General features: G+C 42.6%; 1 protein-coding gene across 12 annotated transcripts in view; it reads right to left on the reverse strand.

Moving 5' to 3' along the window:
• LOC145393515 (uncharacterized) overlaps positions 1–25588 on the reverse strand; it is a 1158665-nt gene that overhangs the window by 595625 nt on the left and 537452 nt on the right. For 2 of the 12 annotated variants that reach the window (XM_080267664.1, XM_080267661.1), the window contains exon 1: positions 17846–18264. The exons of the other annotated variants lie outside the window; for them this stretch is intronic. The gene's annotated coding sequence lies outside the window, so the exon portion shown is untranslated. Of the gene's footprint in view, positions 1–17845; positions 18265–25588 lie in introns of those variants that run through there. 12 annotated transcript variants of the gene reach the window in all.

The following is a 25588-nucleotide window of genomic DNA, read 5'->3' on the forward strand; positions in this document are numbered from 1 at the left end:
AATTAAAAAGTCTGTGGTAAAATGCCGGCCATTATTTCGGGATACACACACACACACACACACACACACACACACACACACACACACACACACACACACACACACACACACACACACACACACACACACGATATCTGAGCAAGCCAAGTTCCTAGTCAAACGGCAATACGAATTCATGGTACCTACACAAACTCATTTTTCTTTTTTTTTTATACATTTTCCTGGCATAGCAACGACACCATATTTAGAAAACTTTTTGCGATTACTGTTAAACACTGATCCTGAAATGGGCATCTAAATTTTCCAGAGTTCACTGATCTGTACTCTTTTTACTCTACCTTGGCCTAAAACTGCAATCTCTCCATCTTGAATACTGAGTTGTAACAAGAAATTAACACCAGAATATGATGCCAGTCACAAATAAGTGCTGTGGAAAGAATGTAGAATTGTAGCGTTGTCTTTTTTTCTTTTTCTTTGTTTTTTGCCAATGAGGTGCGTGAAGTAAGCTGCAAAAGGACGACATTTTAGGGGTAATTTAGGTGAAAGTATAGTCTTGAAAAGGACGAAATTTTAGGTCATGTTAAAGTGAAAGAAGTACAGGTAAATAATAAAACGTTAATCTCAAAATAAAGACAATTAATATTCGGTATTTATGGCCTTGATTGTTTTTAATATTTTTCAAACTGTTAAGAAGAAAAAAAATCGATTACTAGAGAGCGTAATCTTCAAAAAACACATGAACTAATGAACGATCTCAAATAAAAGCTAAACCTAATCCGGAAACAACAGTAGTCAATATGTGATATCTGTAAGCCGATAAATAATAATAATAATAATAATAATAATAATAATAATAACAATAATAATAAGAATAACAGCAACATCAATAGTAGTACTAGTACAGTAGTAGTAGTAGCAGTAGTAGTAGTAGTTGAAGTAGTAGTAATAGCAGTAGTAGTAGTAGTTGATGTAGAAGTAGTAGCAGTAGTTGATGTAGAAGTAGTAGCAGTAGTAGTAGTAGTAGTAGTAGTAGTAGTAGTAGTTGAAGTAGAAGTAGTAGCAGTAGTAGTAGTAGCAGTAGTAGCAGTAGTAGTAGTAGTAGTAGTAGTAGCTGTAGTAGAAGTAGCAGAAGTAGTAGTAGTAGTAGTAATAATAATAATAATAATAATAATAATAATAATAATAATAATAATAATAATAATAACAACAACAACAACAATAACAGCTACATACAAAGGTAAACGTTAAACACCCAAGGTAAAGTTCAATCTCCCCAGGTAAAACAATAAATAAATACATAAACAAAAACTACCCCAGAAACACCACCACTAAACATTCGATAACCGATAATGTTTACAAATACCTGCTGAAATAGTAAAAAAATACATATATATATATAAATGCAAAACCACAAGAAACTCAAGGTAACAGAAAATGCTAACACTTATGCTACAGTAACGTCAATAAACATTCGCTTTCTATGCCTCAGAATAATGTTTCAAAAATAACGTTGATATGCTAAGGGGATATGGAAAAGAGAAAGCGTTATAGACAGTAAATTTTGATCTGTGCGTAATGAGGACAGGTAAATACTAAATCTACCTGTAGTAAAAAATAAAAATAGCATTCAATATCTGGGATTTATATTTAATGTGTTAAAAAATGTTCTGATAAGATATACTGGACAGGATAGATACACAGGACAGGATAGATATGCATATAGGATAGATAAACATGATAGATATACCGGAAAACCTAACTCCCACAGAAAAGTTTGATCTGTTTGCGTTGAATCACCGAAAAAAAGCTAAAAAAAAGTTCTGAATCAATGGTAGTCAACATTATGTATCAACATTACGTATTTACATCCTGGACAAATGTTTACAGAACTTTTTACAGTGGCAAAGGGGGGAAAAATTACCACAGGTATGCGTAAAGCGGCATAAACATCTGACCACAATACGATGTTTATATACTGACACGATGGCTGTCAACATTCGGCCTTCATGCCCTGATGAATGTTAGTGAATGTTTGCTGACAATGCATGGGATTCAGCACACACACACACACACACACACACACACACACACACACACACACACACACGCAAAATAGATAGAAACAGATACAGACAGATAAACAAACAAGTAGATAAGCTGGTACGGAACAATGGCCAACACAAAGCGAGCCGTTGCGATTAAGCCTGTATACACAAAGGAGGACCCTTATCTGGACAGAGTCTAAAAATACCATCTCTCGCCTCCTTCTGGCCACAAACTAAACCACCCAGACAACACATATAACTTGACACTTGCATAAACACAATAAATATTTAAAAAATGTGAAAAAATTCATAACTTTTTTTTTTTAATGAAACCTCCCATTTTATGTACTGATTTTGTTCGTAAAATATATATCTAGTCATTTCAAGCCATTTCAGCACCACTGAAATTTTTTGGAGGTTGGATATTTGGATATTTCTTAGTGTAATTATTATTATTATTTTTTTCTTTGCTGTTTTGTATGTTTTCACCAGCAAGTACGCGGTTATTTAGAGATTTTTTTTTTTCGGGCTTCATTGCGAAGCACACGATGGGTTTTGGAAGCTAAAAATTGCATTGCCAGGTGCGCCAGACGTTTCTCTTTAATTTGGTGAGAAAAAACAAATCGATATTCGTAATTTGAACAAGGATGCCGGGGCAGGCCGCTGGATCCTGACAATTTCTGGACCCACAGCCACTGGGGGGCTAAGCGGGTCTAGCAACGGCCCGCTAGCCCCCTACCAACCAAACCCTTGTGGACACAACTAAGTCTCAGGCTGGTCAGTGTATCCAGGTTTGGTAGGAATCGGTTAATTCTGAAGGGCAGAAGTGCCTGTCACAATTAAAAAAGAATACAAGACTCCATGAAAGAAAATGCGACTAACAATTAAGGGCAGCATGGTGTTGGCCAACAGATGTAATGAGATAGATTGATATAGAAAGAGACCTACAGACACTGACAGATTACAATACACTGCCCAGGGGAATAATTTGAAATAACAGCGCTAAGTGACAAAGGTAATAAAACACCTGGTCCTGTTTAAATAAGTTAGCATCCATTTTTAAGTACCAAAAGAAAACAAAATCTTATTCCTTCGCTAAGATATATACATATATATTTTTTCTATTTTTACTTCCACCATAGGATTATCTTCAACTTAATCGATGGTTCTCACAATGAAGGGGTAGAAAAAACAGGAAAAAAATCCACTAGGCCTAATCCCTTTCTGGCACATGACATCCTGTTTCAGCCTTTTTATTTTTTTCTAGGATCAGTCGTACGGATTTCTAGCCTTTGGTTCCTTCTTCCTTGGATAATATATAAAAAGGATTCAATTTAAAGGAAGACTTCTCGTAAGGACAAGGTTAAGAGTATGAAGGAAATAGCGATGACACAAGAATTTAAGAAACTGCAATAAACGAAAATAATTAGAGTAATTTAGTTTTCAGCAGTTTATTTTGGTCATTTGGTGCCAGAGGAAACATTTAGTATGGAAGACATTATTATTATTATTATTATTATTATTATTATTATTATTATTATTTTTCAGTATTTGATGAAATGGTGAATGAACAGGAATATAGGAAAAAGTTTTGGTGACGGAAAATTTCTTATTATTATTATTTCCTCTGTTTACAGCTTCATACTCTCCTTCACACTAAAGGTAAATATATAGTTTCTCTCTCTCTCTCTCTCTCTCTCTCTCTCTCTCTAAAGAGCGAAATGGTAAGCGAACACTAATCTAATACACTGTAACTTCCAGAATATTTTAAAATCATTATTAATTCTTCCGTCTATAGCCTTAAATTTTACTAGGCCTCTTCTTCTGGTCGGTTGAGGAAGCTCCCTAACACATTTTCCTAAGTGATTTGTTTTGTTTATTACACCTTTCTGCTTTCTTCTGTTACATAAATATTTTCAATATCAACATACTCAGCATAAATAACGCACACGGATATTAACCAGCCATATCCAAAAGTAAATCGCTGGGGAAGAGGTACCAGGGAACCAGAATACTTACCTTGGAGCATAAATTTTGTCTCTGCATAAATAGGAAAATGTAAATACCCGCTAAAAGAAAAAAAAAACACACACAAAAAAAATGGAAATCGTAGAGATGTGACAAAAATCAGACTCATCGTATAGCACGTCTGACGAAACTGAATATCGGGAAAGGACATTATTTAGTAGTATTAATAAATTTTCCTTTATAGCCTCTAGCATCTCTCAAAATGTCAAAAAACAAAAAAAAATCTTATCGAAAAAGCAGGAAAATAAAAAATCGTAAAGGCGGGAGAAATATTTGAGGGCCATCGTGGGTCCGGCGAGACTGTATATAGAGTTGTCAGCGTTATCAAATGGACGCACACTGGTAACGATGAGGGAGAAATTCGAGTAACCATTAAAATCAACGCAGTGTGGGCAAGGTAACACGAAGCGAGGGCCAGGTAACGCTGGAGGGCAACGGAGGAGAGTAATTGTGATAGTGAGCATGGAAAAGTAACGATAGAGAGGTGGTGAACAAAAAATGATAAAAATAACACTAAGAAGGATGGAGAGTAACGGTGGAGTGACGGAGGACAGTAGCACTAGAGTAACGGAGTAGCTATAGTAAGGAACAGGGAAAAGTAACGAGTGGTGGTGAAAATGAGAGAAGTAACACAAGTAATGATGGAGAGTAACGGAGGAGAGTAACTGCGATAAGGAACACGGAAAAGTAACGATTAAGAGGCGGCGAAAAAAAAAGGGAAAAATAACACTAGGTAACGAGATCGGAAGGTGGCAAGTAACGCTGTAAAGTAACGGAGGAGAGTAACGGTGGCGAGAGTGGAAATATAACGATAAAGAGCGGTGGTTAAAAAAATATAAAGGAAAAGTAACGATGGGAAGTAAAGGTAAGTAACAATGGAGTAACGCTGGACAGTAACGGAGGAAAGTAACAGAGGTAAGTAGTATCGCTCAGTAACGATATGAAGTAACGTCAAGTAACGCTGGAGAGTAACGGAGAACAGTAACGGTGAAAAGACGCGACAGAAAATAACGATAAGAAGTCGTGGTGGTGCAAAGTAACGTGAAAAGTAACGATGGAAAATATCAGTGACAAGTAACACCGAGAAGTAACGCTGGGAAGTAACAACGATCAAAAACAATGGGAAGGGATGTTAAACAGTAACGATGAACAGTAAAACCGAAAAGTAACGGTGAGAATCAACGCAGGTAACGATACGCAACAGTAACAAGTAACAATAAAAAGTAATGAAGGGTAACGATGATAAGTAACTAGGAAAATCAGAGCTACGTAACGGTAAGAAGCAATGGCAAGGAACGCTGAAAAGTGACAACCAGAAGGAATTATCAAGTAACGCTAAAAAGTAACTTTGAAATTGTAATGCTAACACATAACGCTGTCAAATAACGGTGACAAGTAACGATGAGAAGTAACAGCGAAAAGTAACAACAAAATATAACAACGACAATAACAATGAAAGTAACGCTAAGTAACAAAGGGAAGTAATGCTGGTCAAGTAACAACAACGAAAGTATCAGTGACAGTAATGGAGACATGTAACTTGGTCTCACGCAAAGAGATACTGTGTGTGTGTGTGTGTGTGTGTGTGTGTGTGTGTGTGTCTGTGTGATAAACGAAGGAAAAAATAAGTATGTGAAGGAAAATGCATCTCTTCTTCAAAATCACATCCTTATCGTGATGATGCTGGTAGTGATGACACACACACATACACACACACAGAGTTAACAAAGTATACCGAAGCTGACGAGAGGGTGTGACGGTGACAATGAACATAATGATAACAGGTTTGATATGTAACGAGACAATTATAACAAAATATATGTACAATAATAGAGATGATTTTATGGTGGCAAAACACAGACAAGGTAGAGGGGGAAAAAATAATGGCCTAAGCGATGATAGGGAAAAATAAACAGAAGGAATGTATAGAGTATATAACGATTCCGATTCATCATAACCATCATCATTACTACTACTACTACTACTACTACAACTACAACAACAACTACTACTACTACTACTACTAATAATAATAATAATAATAATAATAATAATAAATAATAATTAATTACAACTGACTGTGAGGGTAGGTCGCAGACAAATATCCCCAGTATGAATAATAAAACAAAAATTAATAAGAATAATGTCTGAAACAAATAACGCCAACAAATTTATAACAGCGAAAAATATGGTAACGAAGCTGAAAATAACGATAAAAATAAAGGAAGGTGAAGACACGGGGACGATAAAGAGATGTAAAACGTAATAAGGGAAAAAAGATTGTACTGAGAAAGGGAAACGGCAAATCTAAAAATAATGAAGAGTATGGGTTTAAGACGGGAGAAAAATGATAAGGCGATAGATAACGCTAAGAGTGATAAACGGTGAAGACAGAATGACCATAAATAACGTTCCTGGTAACGAAGAAAAAGAGGGATGATAATGAGAAAGGGTATGTCTAAAAATAATGAACACTACAGGTTTATGAGGGTAGGAAAATGATAACGAATAGATGGGAAGATAACGGTGGAAGAGATACTACGTGACGACAGGGCAAATGTTAATAAATAAAGGACAATAATGAGAAAAGGGAAAATAAAGTCTAAGAATAACGAGGGATGCAGGTTTACGACGGCAGATAAATGATAAAGAAGATGGAAATAAAGATGGAAGTGACGGGAGGCGAAGATAGGGCGACCACAAATCTATATATACACACTTTATTAATAGAAAACAAGAAAAATAAAAAAACAAAGCAAAATAATTAAGAAGAATGGCTTTATGATGGAAAGACACTGACGATCAAGATAGAGTGATAAGGTGATGGGGGTTCAAGATTAGTGGATGAGTAATTACGCTTGATTAGGATAAAGGGATCTTAGGTCAATTATCTGCTTCTTATCATCGTCCGTGAGGCGTAGGGTCCCGGGGCTAGGCTACTGTGGTTCACTGAAGGGTAGATGATCAGCCTCAACCCCCGCCAGTCACTATCGGGTGTGATGTATAAATTGTATAATAATTAAATAATGAAGTTTGTGCGGCAACGACGATTATGATGATGATGATGATGATGATGATGATGATGAGAGAGAGAGAGAGAGAGGGGGGGGGGCAAGGCAAGCTGGGTTCAAGGGCCCAGTATTACGTCATCGAACTGATCAATATCGACCTTCGCGGGACACAGGCTGGGGGTGGGGGTGGGTGGCTGGGTGGGGGGTAGGGAGGAGGGTGAGGGGAGGTGGTGGGTATGGGGGAGGGAAGAGAGGAGAGGAGAGTGGAGGAGGGGGCAGGGAGGAAAGGGGAGGGGTGGGGTTTTCAGATCTTTAACCCCTTCAATACTATGACGTTTTTCTTAGCTACCGCCAGACGATTAGATTCAGCTCCAGGTAGGTAGGTAGACAGGTAGGCAGCTGGTAGGTAGGTAGGTAGGTAGGTAGGTAGGTATGTAGGTAGGTAGATAGGTTGGCAGGCAGGCAGGTAGAAGGAAGGTGAGCAGGAAGGTAGATATGTGTGACAGGAGGTTAACTCTTTCAGTATGAGAGAGAGAGAGAGAGAGAGAGAGAGAAAGAGACAGACAGACAGACAGACAGACAGACAGATAGACAGACAGACAGACAGAGACAGAGAATTGGTGATAGGGTGGAATGGGGAAGCGCGACAGTCAGCTGGTAGGTGAGCAGCAGGAGGTAAAAAGGTAGACAGGAGAATAGGTATATGGGTAGGTAGGTAGATAGGTAGGCACGATGAAGCGTGGCAAGGACATCATACGTAGGTGGGTAAATGGGATAGGTAGGTACTAGACACGAAGTAAGCATATAATAGCAGGTGGAGTCCGTAGGTGCGAGGAAAGCAGGTAAGTAGGCAGGTAGATAAATAGGCAGGTAGATGCAGGAAGGGTAGCATACTGTCAGCGGTGCGTATGACGGGCTGGGAGTGGCGTGGCATAATTTCTTGTGTCGTGGGTTATTGACCTGTCCTCACTCTGAACGCACCCCAGCACCACGCACCCCAGCACCACACACACCCAACGCCACGCACTCCAGCACCACACACCCCAAAGCTACGCACCCCAGCACCACATACAGCCAACGCCATGCACCCCAACACCACACCCAACGCCACGCACCCTAGCACCACACACCCAACACCACGCACCCCAACGCCACACACACCCACGCACCCCTGCACCACACACACCCACGCACCCCTGCACCACACACACCCAACGCCACGCACACCACACACACCCAACGCCACGCACACCACACACCCACCTCCACCTTCTCGCAACACCTTAAATGACTGCCAAAATTCACATCTTCAATCCAACAGCGTCTTTCACAATCTAGTTACGTTAGATGCAAAGACCTTTCTACAAATTGTGAGAAGCATTTTGGACCAAAGGCCTTAGAGTCTTAGTTAACCTCATTGGCTACGGGAGGCCTTTCTTAGATTGGAAAATAAAAACGTCTTAAGGTAGAAAGAAGTAACTCAAAATAATTTACACACAAGAATGGTAAGATGGGAACGCTCGTGCTGAAGGGGTTAAGAATAAGCTTGCCATCTGAGACCCTCGTTGTGAAAGGGTTAAAGGCAGTCTCTCTCTCTCTCTCTCTCTCTCTCTCTCTCTCTCTCTCTCTCTCTCTCTCTCTCTCACCTCGATGCTGTCTTCTGTATCCTGTTCTGGCTCACATTACTATTTTTTTTTCCAGTTGAGTGTGTGTGTGTGTGTGTGTGTGTGTGTGTGTGTGTGTGTGTGTGTGTGTGTGTGTGTGTGTGTGTGTGTGTGTGTGTGTGTGTGTGTGTGTGTGTGTGTGTGTGTGTGTATTCAATTAACCCCTTCACTACAACAGATATCTAAAAGGCAAAATAAAACCGGACGATGAACTACAAAAGAAAAAAATCATAGCAAAGGAGATAAACACTGACCTTTCACCTTCTCGAAAAAAAACAAAAAAAAAAACACGAATATATCAATGTATCGTTTGTAGGCATCATTTCTTCCACTACAACTCAGGGCAATGTTAAATCAAGGATCGAATTCTGCTCGCGGGTGATTTTTGGAAATTACTCAACACATGCTCCTTAGCGGTTTATCCAGTTCATTACACCTGAATATCCCCTTCGATTTTAGTGACGTAAACCACTTCATGACTACCGTACGGAACTGCATAGAAAAGGATGTTGTTGTGTAATATACAAAATAAATCGCTTGTGGAGAGGTGCAACGAATACCACTAATCACTAAGAGCACCGTCTAGCCCTCCACCACACCCATCCACAACCACTTCTATCCCCCCTCCCCCCCGTCTTTTCCCAAGTGGCAGGGGTGGAGGAGAGGTGGGGGGAAGAGGAGGAAGGAGGGGTGAGGGGCTGGAGTGGGGTGAGAGGGGTGAGTGGTGTAGGGATGAGGGGTACTGAAAGTGCCATCCCACTTTGTATTTACGAGGGGTTAATATCATCGGTGAAGGTCGAGAGAGAGAGAGAGAGAGAGAGAGAGAGAGAGAGAGAGAGAGAGAGAGAGAGAGAGAGAGAGAGAGAGAGAGAGAGAGAGAGAGAGAGATTTATGGCCATCTGATAAACATTTTCCATATTTAAAGGGGAAACCGATGTATTTTAACTAATCTAACATCATGACACATTTTTGACGTGTGTGTGTGTGTGTGTGTGTGTGTGTGTGTGTGTGTGTGTGTGTGTGTGTGTGTGTGTGTAGAAAATGATAAAAGTGAATATTGTGAAGCTTGAATTTAATTGATAATCGTGCAGGTGTGGTGGAAAAATTGCTTGGTGTATATGTGCAAGGTGAGAGGAGGTGAGGGGGGGATGAGAGGGAGTGGAGACAGCAGGACAGTAAATGAAGTGTGGGATAGAAGCAGGGTCGGATGGGACTGACACACACACACACACACACACACACACACACACACACACACACACACACACACACACACACACAAAGAGGGAGGGGGCGTTGTGGAATAGCTACTTAAATTACTCAGTGTATGTTTAGGCCAAGGAGAGGTACCTGAAGACTGGCATACCGTCCTTGTTATATTCCTTAAGGCATGGGTAACAAACAAAGCTGGAATTTCACGGGCACAAGACTATGATGCATTCTAGTTAAGGTGTAAGTAAGTGTGGTGTTCAGAAAAAGGGTGCAACATACAGAATATCATAATATCATCATCATTATTATTATTATTATTATTATTATTATTATTAGGAAGGAACAGAGATGACTTAGGTGTGGCGGGGCGTGCAAACTGGGTGTCTGCTTTTGGAAATGTGTGCGAGAAGACAATGAAACAGGGAAGGATCTGTATGCAAAGACACTGAAACAAGGAAGGATCTGTATGCAAAGACACTGAAACAAGGAAGGATCGGTAGGTTGCTTTTAACAGAGTTGACTGAGTAAGTGTAGCAAATTTTACAGATGTATGGGGTGATAGGGGAAAAAAAATAGTGTACTGGGTGGGAAAAAAAATAGTGTACTAGGTAGGAGAAAAGTGTACTGGGTTGGAAAAAGTGTACTTTCTTTTTTTATGCTAGAGAGAAGGAACCAAAGGCCAGAAGCCCGCAAACCGTTCCTTCCAACAAACAAACAAAAACAAAACAAAAGAGAGCCGAATTCAAGATCCGTTCATTTCGAGATGCCTGGACACACTGCATTTGAAAGACTGGAGATCATAGGAAGTAGGAAATACAGACAGGGGGAGACAGTTCCAGAGTTGACCTGTAGCATAAATGAAGGACTGGGAGTAACGGTAAACTATTGCATCAGATAACTGGACAGAAAAGGGATGACAGTTTATTGCTAGAAGGGTGAGAGGGAAGGGAGAAGGGTGAGTGGTTTAAGGTAAATGTGGGACTGGCAATAGGGAAGCGTTGTTTCCACGGTTGTTCAAGTCTGTTTATGGACGGAGTGATGAGGAAGATAATACAGAGGAAAGGGAGGAGGATCAAGCTTACCAGTGAGAAGAGGGAAGAGGATCAAGTTCAACACACTGAGAAGAGGGATGAGGATCAAGTTTAACACACTGAGAAGAGGGATGAGGATCAAGTTCAACACACTGAGAAGAGGGATGAGGATCAAGTTTAACACACTGAGAAGAGGGATGAGGATCAAGTTAACACACTGAGAAGAGGGAAGAGGATCAAGTTTAACACTGAGAAGAGGGAAGAGGATCAAGTTTAACACTGAGAAGAGGGAAGAGGATCAAGTTCAACACACTGAGAAGAGGGAAAAGGATCAAGTTCAACACACTGAGAAGAGGGAAGAGGATCAAATTTAACACACTGAGAAGAGGGAAGAGGATCAAGTTTAACACTGAGAAGAGGGAAGAGGATCAAGTTAACACACTGAGAAGAGGGAAAAGGATCAAGTTCAACACACTGAGAAGAGGGAAGAGGATCAAATTTAACACACTGAGAAGAGGGAAGAGGGTCAAGTTCAACACACTGAGAAGAGGGAAGAGGATCAAATTTAACACACTGAGAAGAGGGAAGAGGATCAAGTTAAACACACTGAGAAGAGGGAAGAGGATCAAGTTAAACACACTGAGAAGAGGGAAGAGGATCAAGTTTAACACACTGAGAAGAGGGAAGAAGATCAATTAACAATGAGAAGAGGGAAAAGGATCAGGTTTAATACACTAAGAAGAGGGAAGAGGATCAAGTTAACACGCTGAGAAGAGGGAAGAGGATCAAGTTTCAACACACTGAGAGGAGGGAGAGAGGATCAAGTTTAACACTGAGAAGAGGGAAGAGGATCAAGTTAAACACACTGAGAAGAGAGAAGAGGATCAAGTTTAACACTGAGAAGAGGGAAGAGGATCAAGTTTCAACACACTGAGGAGAGAGAAGAGGATCAAGTTTCAACACACTGAGAGGAGGGAGAGAGGATCAAGTTTAACACTGAGAAGAGGGAAGAGGATCAAGTTAAACACACTGAGAAGAGAGAAGAGGATCAAGTTTCAACACACTGAGAAGAGGGAAGAGGATCAAGTTTAACACACTGAGAAGAGGGAAGAAGATCAATTAACAATGAGAAGAGGGAAAAGGATCAGGTTTAATACACTAAGAAGAGAGAAGAGGATCAAGTTCAACACACCGAGAAGAGGGAAGAGGATCAAGTTAACACACTGAGAGGAGGGAGAGAAGATCAAGTTTAACCTTCAATCCGACGACATTCTCTTTTTATTTCTTTTATTCTTGCTATTTCCAGACGATTTCATTCAGCTAGGGAGACTCTTTCAAACTGGAGGGGTTGGTTGTAGCTTTCCCTAAGCCCTTCACTACTAGAAGCTGTGCTAAGCTGAATAAAATCGTCTAGGGAAAGCAAAAATAAGATGAAAAGGTTAAGGGATGCAGGAAGAGAGCGACTGCGAATTAAACCAGACTTGCATCCCTAACACCTTTTCCCTGGCGATTTATTTTTGGATAGGGCTGGATAATATAATTTTGAACGTTATTTATGCAGAGTATGGCGATACTGGAAGGTTCTGTGTAACACCAAAGAGGACAGTATTGTGTATTCGACAAAGTAAATCACTTAGGATAAGGGGTTGGGGAGCTTCCTCAACGGGGTCCCAGCCGTTATTGGCAGGTGTTACGGCACTCGTCACGGGTTCATTGTCGAAACTTCAGCAGTTATTACGTCCTATCAGAGTTTTGAGGAGTTTGTGAGAGACATAAGAGTAAATGATCGGATCTTGAATTTGGCTCTCTATTGTATTTTGTTTTTCTCTTGGAGGGAACTGTTACTGCGGGCTCATGGCCTTTGGTTCCTTCTTCCTCGCATAAAAAAAAAAAATGTGAGAAAGTGCAAGATGACGAGATGCAACAGAGGAGAAACAACAGAACCATATGACAGCAAGGCAAGTATTCTCATCGGTTGAAGCTCCTTAACACCTCTTCCTAAGCGATTTATGTTGCTCATTACACCTTACTGTCCACTACTGTTATAAAAATCCTTCCAATATCGCCATACTCTGTACATATATAACGCAACAAGAAGATATTAACCACCCATATCCAAGAAATAAATAAATAAAACCGGTAAGGAAGTGGTGTTAGGTTGCTTCCTTAACAAACGAGAATAAAGGCCCAAGTTCAAGAGGGGAAGGTCAGGAGGGGATGAGATATTTTAGGCATTTGTTGGTGGATATGGTAACGCTTGAAATTCGGGACCTCAAGATACGAAAATGAACAGTGTGTGGAAGAAAAGATCAATGTCTCTTTTGCCGGGACACTTTTTTTTAAATCTTGCTATTTACAGACGATTTTACTCAGCTTGGGATATACTCTGGCAAACTGAGGGGTTTCGCACAGCCTTCAGTAACGCCATTAAGGACTCTCTTCTACTGAGTAAAATCGTCTGTAGGTTGCTAGGATACAGTAAACGGGTCACTGGAACCCCTTCAGTTCGACGACCTATTATTTTCATCCTGCCACTACCAGACGATTTTAAGAAGAAAAATCCCTCGTACTGAAGGGGTTAATCCAGGCTGTATCTAACCCCTCAAGTCGGAAAGAAAAAAAATCTTGAGTAAAATCGTCTCAAGATAAATGGAAGAAAATTGAAAACTAAGTCAAGATTCAAGGTGTTAAATGAAAGATGGTAAAAGGCAATGTTTCCTTTACGTCTGGGATTCTAAGTTATCCCTTTTTTACCTTAACTTGACCCAAAATTGCCACCTCTCCTTGCATGCTGAGTTGCAGGAATATCTAAAGACTAGAATATGGTACAAGTCACGAAGAAGTGCTATGAAAAGGATGTAAGAACCCAAGTAATTTTTTTTCTGCCACTGGACTACCTGAAATAAGCTATAAAAGGACGGAAATCTGGGCCAAGTTAGATTAAAAGGAGTATGGTAAAGTGAGAGTCCATTCTTATCAACAGTTACTGATTAATTACAGTCTCCTTTTGACAGAGTGTGGGGGGGGGGTGAGCTGGGGGGAGGGTAGTCAAATGGTGGGTGACAGAGCGACTTGGAGGCGTTTTGTCTGCGGCCACACTTTGCGGGATTAGGGCGTCGGGCTATAGATAGATAGATAGATTTTGACAGAGTTTCGGAGTGTCTAGGAACTTCTGGCAACGATGGTATTCAAGCCAGGTGAGAAGGAGAGTGATTAAGGTGGCAACAGGTAGGAAAGGTAATACTGGTGGGGTGGACGCACGCAAGCACACGCACACGCACACACACACACATAGACACACACCGCGGGAGAGAGAGAGAGAGAGAATACGATACCTATACACACACACATACACACACACACACACACACACACACACACACACACCGCAAAAACAGTAAGAAAACGGAAACTCTTCAAGGGCAACAGGTCGAAATAATAATACAGGTTAATGAAGACTTATATATACTCATACACCTGGTCAGGATGTAAAGGTATACCATACATACTCTGGGTGTAAACTAATCTAGTCAAAACGTAATGAGTTTTCCTCCTCATATGCTTTCCTGCTCCTCTTTCTGGATCTTACTCATCGCAGTTATCAGTGACAAATAGGGCTGACGTGTAATGATGATGATGATGATGATTATGATGATGATAATACTGATGCTGATGACAGACAAACGATTATTGCTGCTGCTGCTGATGATGATAATGATGATGATGATGATGATGATGATAACGAAATTGATGATGATGATAGCGATCTGAAACACATTAATTAAAGACTATCCTGGGTGTCCACAAGTCTGAATATTAGCAACAGTAAACAGCAGCTATCATCATTTTGCAGACGATAAAATATACAGACTAAGCAGTGCAATACAGTCACCATCAACATCATCAATACTGTCAAGTCAATGTATACAAATAAATCCCACAATGGCAAAGAAAAAGTTTTATCCAAATGAAAGGTAAAACTGAAAAAAAAAGAAGTGCTAAGTCGGTGAGGAAGAGGGCTGTATCAGATAGGAAGATAAGCAGGGGACACTACAGTATACTATCTTTTCACTCAAATGATAAAAAGTGAGTCCACGAAAGTATAAGCAAGTCCCTGATACCTGGTGATCTTTTATGGAACACCTGTAATTATATGATCACCTTGCATCCCCCTTCAAACATTCGAAACAGGCCAGGCACTTTCTCTCATCATCATTACACGTTTCAGAAACAATCGTCCAAACGTCGGGTATTATCCACATCTTTCCGCTCTAAATTTAAATACTATGGTCCTTTGTAACACCATCAACAGGCCTTGTACGTCAACAAGATGGAGGCTGGTAATTAGATGAAGATAAAAAGTGGGTTAGTGTACTATTTCTTCGCTAAATATATATGTAACTCGCAAATTCAGTAAAGCATGATGGAGAAAGAGGCTCAGATTTGCGCCTACCGACTACACGAAGGTCAGGAAGGCAGACAATATATGCTAAAGCTCAATCTACTCCTAGAACACGACCCTCAATAGTCAATGTTACACCCAGGTCCCTAAATATACTGCTGGGTGAAGGGGAACCAGGGGGAAAGAGCCCACAGTGAGATGACAGGATGTGTAACAGACGAAGATGAGGGAGGGGTGACTGAACTACGGTCAACGCAACAGTACATTCACTTTAACTTGGCCCAAATTTTCGTCCTTTTGCAGGTTATTTCCCGTGGCTCAGTTGCAGATACGGCTCTATAATTCCAAGGCACTTCTTCGTGACTAGCACCATATTCCAGTTTTAATGTTATAGGTCAAGATGGAGAGATGGCAAATTTAGGCCAGGTAAAGGTGAACAGGGTATAGCACGAACACAATCACGCTACCACGACTCTCCCAGGTGAATAAAATCGCCTGTCATACGCTAGAAGAGAGAGGAAAAGTTGCCCCGGCTATGAGAGGGGTTGACGATACTAGAATTAACACACACCTCTTTACTGCTGCCTACCTCCCTTCGCTCACACCGACACGCGTTTCCCGGTTATCACATCGTCAATTACACCTGGGGATCCTGATGAAGGGGGCTAATCTCTAAACAAAGCCCCGACACTAACTGCCCAATAACCCGGAAATATGGCTGTGCTTCACTAGGTATACAGACAAGGGCCATTTGCATATGAAACTGAACGAGTGTGGGTGGGGGAGGGTTGTGTGTGTGGGAGAAGTGGGAGGGGTTGTGTGTGTGTGTGTGTGTGTGTGTGTGTGTGTGTGTGTGTGTGTGTGTGTGTGTGTGTGTGTGTGTGTGTGTGTGTGTGTGTGTGTGTGTGTGTGTGTGTGTGTGTGTGTGTGATAATGTGTTTATTTGATATTTGTGTGTGATGTAATATGATGTGGTGTGTATGTATTCATTTGTGTGTGTGTGTGTGTGTGTGTGTGTGTGTGTGTGTGTGTGTGTGTGTGTGTGTGTGTGTGTGTGTGTGTGTGTGTGTGATGGGTAGTGAGGGCGGGACAGCATGAGGTTAAAAGAGTATGACAGTAGCAGGACTAGGGTTAGGCAGGTAGAATGAAATTGAGGCAGAAGAACCAGAGATACAATGATGCTGAGATATGATAAGGATGCTTTCTAAAGTGAGGATGCGACAGAATGAGAGTGACACAGTAGCATGCCCGTAAACAGAGTGGGTGGGTGGGTAGGTGGCAGGCAGGACAAGGATAAGGCAGAGGTAGAATGATGCTAAGGCAAGAAGAGAGGAATTTGAAATGAGAATGATGCTGATGGAAGATGAAAATGATAAAACGAGAGAGAGGAAGTGTTGTGATGGGTGGCGGGGGCGGGGCAGCACGGTGAGCAGAGGGGGTGGGTGGGTGGCAGGCAGGGTGGAGGGAGGAGGAGAATGAAGGTAGCATGAGGGGAGAGGTACGATGAGAGGGAAGGCACGATGAGGTGGATGTGTAGTGAGAATGAAACTGATGGGAGATGAAACGAGATAAAGTGAAAACAGTTGAATGTGAGACAGGGTGAGGCTAAGAGATACTGGAGGAGGGTGAGTTAGGTATCGAAAAGGTGAGAGTGAGACTAAAGATGAGATAGAGACAAGGCGAGGGACAAGGCAGAAGGAGAGTGAAGGCATCAGGAGGCTGTAAAGTTAGAATGAAACAGAACGAGGCTGACGCAACACGAAACTACTGGGCAAAGTTGCTTAATTAAAAGTTCAGCGTGAGGCAGGGTAACAGTGACACCGTAGCAGGATGAGAAGGATGGTGGACGAAACCCAAGGAAAATGACTGACGAATGATGAAGTTAACATGAGGCAGGGTGAAGCAAGGCATGGAGAGAGGTAGATGTGTTAGCTGTGTAGGTAGATAAGTGGTGTGAAGTAACAGAATGAGCCAGAATGATACTGAGGCAATATGAAGCCCATGTAGTGTGGAATGACAAAGTTAAAACAGGGAACAGGGTAGAGGGCAAAGGTGAGAGCGAGCTGGAAGGTGGTAAGGAGAATGTGAGTGAAAGAGACTTAAGACGTACTGTATGAAGCCAGAGCAAAGTGGAATGATAGAGCTGAACACGAGACAGGGTGTGGAAGGATCTCGAATGAAGGTGGAGGGATGTGGTGGGTGTGTCAGTGGTGTAAGTGGGTGTGTGGTGTGGATGAGTGAGTCATGTCACGTGAGAATGAAGCAGAATGAAACTGAGACAATACCAGCGTGATGCGAAGTTGCAAGACAAAAGTTCAAGGCGAGGCAGGGTACGGAGAAAGGGAAGAGAGAAGATGTAGGTAGGTGTACGGCGAAGATGGGTGTACGAGTGGATTGAGGATTGATTAAGCCCTTCCTAACCAGTGTCACCTGAAAGCAAAGGCCAACTCACCTGTTTACTGTCGGGGCCTGGTGTGTCGGCCGCTCGCGTACACGCCTCGCTCCTACCGCTGCGTCGTTCCCTGCCACTCACACTTTACAATCTCAACACCACAATTTACTAGACAGCTATCTATCGCTCGTATTTTCCAGGTTTTCACAGAGGAGCAAACACAAACAGAGTATGGGAGCGATCACGCAGGGACCAGCCCGCCACGAATCATATGGCTGATGATGCCCTATTGTACTACCACAACAAGTTTCCCGGGACCACTAACCACACTCCACTCTCGCTACCCAGTCCACCGTCACACCCACTGACAACCCCTAAATCGTCCCTTGAGACCCTGAGGCGCCCGCCCCTGAGGAACTGGTTGAGAGTAAACACAACGCGATCAGACTGTGGCGAGGAGAAGGCACGCTCTTCCCCAGATGAGAATGTCTAGTCTTCTGTTAGGTTATTGATTGTGCGAGTCGGCGGCTGGCTCGCCTCTCGCACGCTTCCCACTCCCGCCGCTAGAGGGGGGGTCGGGCGCCTCATACTGTGCCGTGTTACAAAGCTTATTTTTCGTTGTAGCGGGTTTGGCCGGCAATTACATTACCTTATGCGACATTTATGCATACTGAGGAGGCAGACGCGGATCACAGGTTTAATATCAATGAAAATACAGGAAGTTTTATTGTGTTGAGGTATCTGTCAGTGTCGGGGGTGACGCATGACTCAACGCCGCTGTTTCTCCCCCGCCCTTCTCCAGCATGACTTTCAATTTCCATATCCATGTGCCTTATTTCCCCAGTATGAGGGTAGATATGGCCAGTGTTTGAGGGGAAATGGCTATGGCCAGTGGAGGCGGTGGTGGTCCCCGCCAGAAACATCGCTGGGAATTGCTTACACGGACAGCCACACCTCCCGCCAAATTTCCCAACTTTCCCACTTTCTCCGCCACGCATGACCCTCCCACCCCGCCATGCAGCGTTACCAAGGAGACAGGCACGCCGGGTAGGCCAGGCAGGCAGGCAGGCACATCGTCCTCGTCTCCTTAGTACACCATCATCATCATCATCATCATCAGTGCTCTTTTTCTTCCCTACTTCAGGATGACGCGAGCTAGATTCAGGAAACGAGACAGGAAAAAATATCCAAAGTATTAAAGTGTTCAAACTATCAACACCAGGTATTACATGAACAAAAAAAAGTTCACCAGCCAAACTCCTCATCGCTCACCACAGTTTATTAATATTTCCGCCTTGTTGACTTTACATACTAACCCCGCAGCATAAACATCACTCATCTCTCACGCTGGAACCATTACTGGCGTGTGTGTGTGTGTGTGTGTGTGTGTGTGTGTGTGTGTGTGTGTGTGTGTGTGTGTGTGTGTGTGTGTGTGTGTGTGTGTGTGTGTGTCACGGTAGGCGGGGGTGGTGATGGGAAGTGATTTCTGTCTCCCAGCAACACAAAAACACCATGATTCACTACCTGATGCTGTATGATCTGTGTTGCATGATTCGGGAGTGTGTGGGGTGTGGTGTGGGTGATGCTTGAAATGGGAGTGAGTGTGGTGTAAATGGTGCATGATTAGGCAAGTGTGAAGCGTGGTGTATGGTGACGTGTGAAGGAGCTGAGTGTGTTGTGTGGTGTGGGTACTGCATGATACAGAAGTGTGATGTGGATGTTGTGTGTGTGTGTGTGTGTGTGTGTGTGTGTGTGTGTGTGTGTGTGTTTCATGATCTGGGGTGTGCTGTGTGGTGTGGGTGTTGCATGTCATAGGAGTGTGTGTGTGGTATGGGTGTTGCATATAGGAGTGTGTTGTGTAGTGTGGATAGTGCATGAAGTGGGAGTGCGTTGTCTGATGTGGGTGTGCGTGTGTGGTGTGGCTGTGTAATTTCCATGAGTGTGTTGTGTGGTACAGGTGATGCATGATTTGGGAGTGTTGTGTAGTGTGGCCGGAGCATGACAAGTGGGTCTGTTGTGTGGTGTGGCTGAGCATGATTAATGTGTTGTGTGGTGTCATGAAATGGGAGTGAGGCGTATAGCACTGCTGCTGCATGACGTGTTGCAAGGTGTGGATGCCCTGCCTGACGCGGGATTATGTCACAGCATGGCGCAGAACCGTGTTGCATGATCTGCCCTGCATGGCGTGGGAGTGTGTTGGCTGACGTGGGGGTGTTGCATGACCTAAGACTGTGTTAGTGAAAGACGGGTGAATGTATTTTATTTGTGAGTCTGTGCCTGACGTGTGTACATACTGCAGCACGTTTTGTATGACGTGGGAAACTACATATATGGGAATGCTGCATGACGTAGGTGTGTTGCCTGACGCAGCAGTGTTGCATGACGCGGGAGTTGCAAAAAGTGGGAGTAATGCATGACGCAGAAGTTATGCATGAAGTGGGAGTGTTACATGTCGTTGGTACGTGTTAGTGCATCACGTGGTGTTGCAAAGACGTGTGAATGTGTTGCAGATGTGTCGACTGTTGCATGACGTTTGAGTGTTAGTGTACAGCGTGGGAAAGTGTTGCATGATGTGAGTTGCATGACGTGGGGTGTGTTGCACTGCGTGGAAAACTTGCATGACGTGGGAAGGCCGCATGACGTGGTATTGCATGATGTGAGGGTGTGTTAGTGCACGACGCAGGACTGTGCTGCGTGACGTGGTAGTGAGCTAGTTCATGAAGAAGGACTATGTTGCATGATGTCAGGTGTGTGTTGCATGACTGGAGGCGGACAATAGCGGGCGCAGTCATCAGGGGTTTAGACCTCCCTCCCCCGCTAAACACACACACACACACACACACACACACACACACACACTCAGGCGTGCTTACCCTGGTCCCCGGCATTAGACACTGGCTGGGTTAAATGAAGTTACCTGCTCATGTCAATTTGCTCACCTGGGGGATGTAAGGAGAGGCAGGTGAAGGGCTTGGAGGAGGAGGAGACTGAGGTGTTGAAGGAGGAGATAAAGGACTTGGAGGAGATGAAAGGGTTGGAGGAAGAGGTGAAAGACTTGGAAGAGATGAAGTGCATAGTGAAGATGAAGGGATTAATGGAGATGAAGGGTTTGAAGGAGGGGGTCAGGTGTTGAAGTGATGAGGAAATGAAGAGGTATAAAAGGGGGAAAACAAATGGATGAGAGAGGTTTACACAGGGAAAAAGGGAGAGGAAAACTTACAGGAGATGAACAAACAGAAATGACTACGCGCAGGGAGGAAGAATGTGGAGTAAAGGAAGATGAGGGAATAAAGGCGACACACATACGGAAATGAAACAGGAAGTAGACAGGGTTAATAAGTATACTAAGATGAGGCATTAACAGTGGTTGGGGGAAATTCAATTCTTTGCTGCTCAATTTTCTTGCTTGGGAGATGCAAGGTGAGGGAGATGATGGCTTTACAAGAGGAGATAACGTGCCAGGGGATGTGGAGACGAGGATATGAAGCGACAAGCATATGAAAATGAAGGATAACAGGAGGAAAAAACAGAGATAAAACACAAGAGGAGGGATATGCGTCAAACACGGCCAATGGAAGGCTAATACGTGGAAAGAGACACTGGCTGGGGCAGAGGAAGTTACCTGCTACTTGGGTCAATTTGTTCCTTGAGTGGGGAGCTTAAGGAGCGGGAGGTGAAGGTCGCAAGTGAGGGACTGAGGGGAGGAGGTGAGTGCTGGGAGATGAGGAGGTGGAGGATCAGAAAGGAAAGAATGTGGAGGTATGATGAACAGGGAGAAGGGGATCAGAGGAGGACAGCATGTGGATGTGAGAGTTTACTGGGAGAAGACACGAAGGAGAAAATGAAGACTTGTATAAGGGGATACAGGGAAGGCATAAAATGAAGGAAAAAACTGAAGTATGAGACGAAGACAGGAAGACGAAAGGAGAGAGAGAGAGAGAGAGAGAGAGAGAGAGGAAGGGGGGGGGAATGACGTCGATAAGAGATAGATAGATGGGGAAAAACAAAGAAAGGATGCAAATAAGTGAACACAAGATTGAAACAGAAGAAACGCCAAACTCGGAAATAAACAAAACATGAAACAAAGAGAAAACGAAATCACAGAAGACTTTTGCGAACATGAAACATATATAGAGGAAATTACATATCAAGAAGAAGAAATTAAACAGGAAAAAAAAACTTAAGTGGAATGTAAGAATATGAAAGAGATGAAAAAGGAATGAAGGAAGGAATGAGAATATGAAGAAAGACAACTATGAATAGAGTATCAGCGTAGGAAAATGAGAGAAAAGAATAATATAGGAAGAATAAGAGAATATGAACCAAAAGGAAATGAATGTATAACTGAAATGAGAGTGAAAATGTGACACAGAGGATAAAGAACTACAGGCCTCAAAGTTGGAAAGAGAGGGAGTGAGATGAGAGGAGTTTAGACAAATTAATCAAAACAAGATGAGCCAAGGATAAGACGAGGAAAGCTGGCTGATAAGATAGAAATGAGGACAGATGCTGGTAAGATGGAAATGAGGACAGATGCTGCTAAGAAGATGGAAATGAGGATAGATGCTGATAAGAAGATGAAAATGAAGACTGATGAAGACAAGAAGAGGAAATGAAGATCGAGGCAGATAAGAAGATGGAAATGAAGACAGATGCAGATAAGAAGAGGGAAATATCAGAAAACGGAAAGATAAGAGGGAAATGAAGACACAGATAACAGGCTAAAGCAACGGCAACGGGAAGATAAGGGTCCGCATTCCCGTTGGTAGAGGAAGCTCCGTAACACCTTCTCCTAAGCGGTTTATTCTGTTTGCTGCACCTTAATGACCTCTTCTGTGTTGCATAAATCCTTCCAATAATCGCCATACTCTGCATAAATAGCGTATAAAAGGATACTAACTATCCACATCAAAAAATAAAATGCTAAGGAAGAGGTGTTAGGGAGCTTCCTTAAACGACCAGAATACGAGATGGAAACTACAGATTGACCATGAAAATAAAAGACAGAAAAAGAGGAAGTTATGGATGGAAAAAAACAAAACAAAAAAAAAGCTAAAGAGAGATGTTGATCATATAAAACAAAAGGAAAGGAGACAAAAGAAATTAAAAAGGAGTGAAGGTGTGAGGAAGGGAGTTTATCATATCATGGAGAGAGAGACAGGGTGAGATAAGGATAGTGGGGAGATGAGAGGAGGGAAAAGATAAAAAGGAGGAGGAGGGAAATGAGGATCTACTGATAACAACTTCAATCTCAACAGCACAAAGCAGCAAGATAAGAACAGGGATGTGAATATCGACGGAGATAACAACTACAATTTTCACACACACACACACACACACACACACACACACACACACACACACACACACACACACACACAGGGAGATAAGAGGGAAATGAGGGGAGATAACACGAGGGAACTGAAGACAGATCACTATAACGCCTGTCATTTCAAAACAAAAACTAGAGAGATAAGAACAAGGAACTGATAAACAGATGGAGATACCGCCTACTACGGGAGCATCACAAAACATAGAGATAAGAATGATAAAGATCGCTACAGATAACGCTAACAAATCACATCACAAAACAAGGATTAAAAAAAAGAAAAATTACAGATCGCTACAGATACCGCCAACAATCACAACATCACAAATCACGAAGATAAAAACGATAATTCAGATCCCTACTGATAACACTGACAATCACATCACAAAACGGTGAGATAAGAACAAGGAAATGAGGGTGGAAACAGATAACGCCTGCTATCACAACATCACGCTGCGGGGAGATAACAGACTGACTAACGGCTTGGAGGGAGATAACAGGGAAAACAGACATCAACAGACAGATCAGAAGAGGGGAACAAAATCACATGCATCCGCGTAACGCCACTATTTTTTTCTTTTTTTTAATTCCCGTTGCCACCATACGATTTTATTCAGATGAGGAAAAGCCCCTTGTATGAGTAGCAGCAACCCCTGGCTCGTCTGAATGTAAACTCGGTGGACTACAGGCTGAAACTGCCCCTCTCCCGCAGTGCACCATCCTCTAGACAGGAGTTAGGGAGGGAGGGACGTCTGTATAACCAGGCAATGGATCCGGATGGTTAAGTAAGTGCCACCCCACGAAGGCAACCCCTCTCCAGCACCGCCTCTCGTATTGGAAGGGTTTAGTAAGGCTGTATCTGGCACCCCTTGCTGGAAAAGTCTATGTTAAGCTGAATAAAATCGTCTAGAGATGGCAAGAACGAGGTAGAAGAAAAAAGTCCCAAGGCTCAATAATTTTTTTTCTCTCTCTCTCTCTCTCTCTCTCTGTATATCCACGTTTCTGTGACGGCTTGACTAATTTCTCTCTCAGTCCAAACAATTTTATTCGTGAGAAAAATCCCAACTCAGTGAAAGAATAAAAATCTTTCTCTATAACTATTCCCCTGCCCTGGTTTTACTTCCCATTTTATTCCCATTAAATTCAGACCATTTTATTAACGCGAAGAAATCCAGACGATTTTATTCGAGCGAACAAATCCCTTTCCAACTAACTCTATAAACATCTCCATAAACATTTCCCTGAGAATGCTGAACTTTCTATTAAATTCTTGTTAACATCAGACGATTCTCTTAGGCTGAGCGAATCCCTGGGCAGCTAAATTGGCACGGAAAAGAAATACCCAAACACAGAAATGGCCCATAAACCACACGAAAATCACGCAACTGCACAAAGACGCATTCGTGACACACCAAACATCCACGCAGAAATGAAGTCTATTATCTCTTTCAATTTTATTTTTTTGCCCTACACAAATATGGGAACGCAAGAACACAAAACATAATAGGAAACAAAGCCTTAACACCTCCCCCCTCCAAAAAAAAAAAGAAAAAAGTGAAACGAAACCCCACGACACCCCAAACTAGAGGGGTTCGAACGAGACGAAACCCAGCAGCTGGCCGCGAGTACGTCAGTGTTGCCAAGCGAGCGGACAACGAACCCTTTACCCTACTCGTGTTCCTCCCCCACTATTGGCAACACCTGGTGGCCGGGAATCGATCCACCTTTTCCTGCCTCCTCTTACGCCAGCCAGCCACCTAACCCAGCAACCTACACCTATTCTTAGCCACCCAACCTACCTACACCTACTCTTACCTAACCAACCCACCAACCAACCTACACCTATTCTTAGCCACCCAACCTACCTACACCTACTCTTACCTAACCAACCCACCAACCAACCTATACCTATTCTTAGCTAACCAACCCACCAACCAACCTATACCTACTCTTACCTAACTAACCCACCAACCAACCTACACCTATTCTTAGCCACCCAACCTACCTACACGCGCTCTTACCTAACCAACCAACCACCATACATCCACTCTTCCCTAACCATCCACCCAGCATATACTTCCTCTTAGCTACCAAAATCAACCATCCAACCAACACCTACCCTATCCTCGACCATACTAGTAATTAATCATACATATAAAGTATGTTTAATGAAAGAAAAAGTTTAGTAGTAACATGTAAAATATCAGGAGAGAAACCTGTACTGCACACTGGAAAATCATCTGATATATTACCAATATGCCGGGAATCGAACCCGGGACTCTCAGGTGAGAGCCAGGCAGCATACCACTACACCACGACCAGGTGTAAAAGTTAACTCACATTGTGACACTCTTGTAAGCAATGTCCCTCCGCCCCCACTGTGGGCATGAAGAGGACGAGTTAACCCCCTGGCACTCGGGCAAGTAGATGCTTTTAATCTATCCCAAGCACTCACCTGAGAGTCCCAGGTTCGA

This window comes from Coenobita brevimanus, chromosome 24 (genome assembly GCF_032717465.1).
Source record: "Coenobita brevimanus isolate Jiangsu-jjx chromosome 24, ASM3271746v2, whole genome shotgun sequence".
In the NCBI taxonomy this organism is placed as follows: Eukaryota; Metazoa; Arthropoda; class Malacostraca; order Decapoda; family Coenobitidae; genus Coenobita; species Coenobita brevimanus.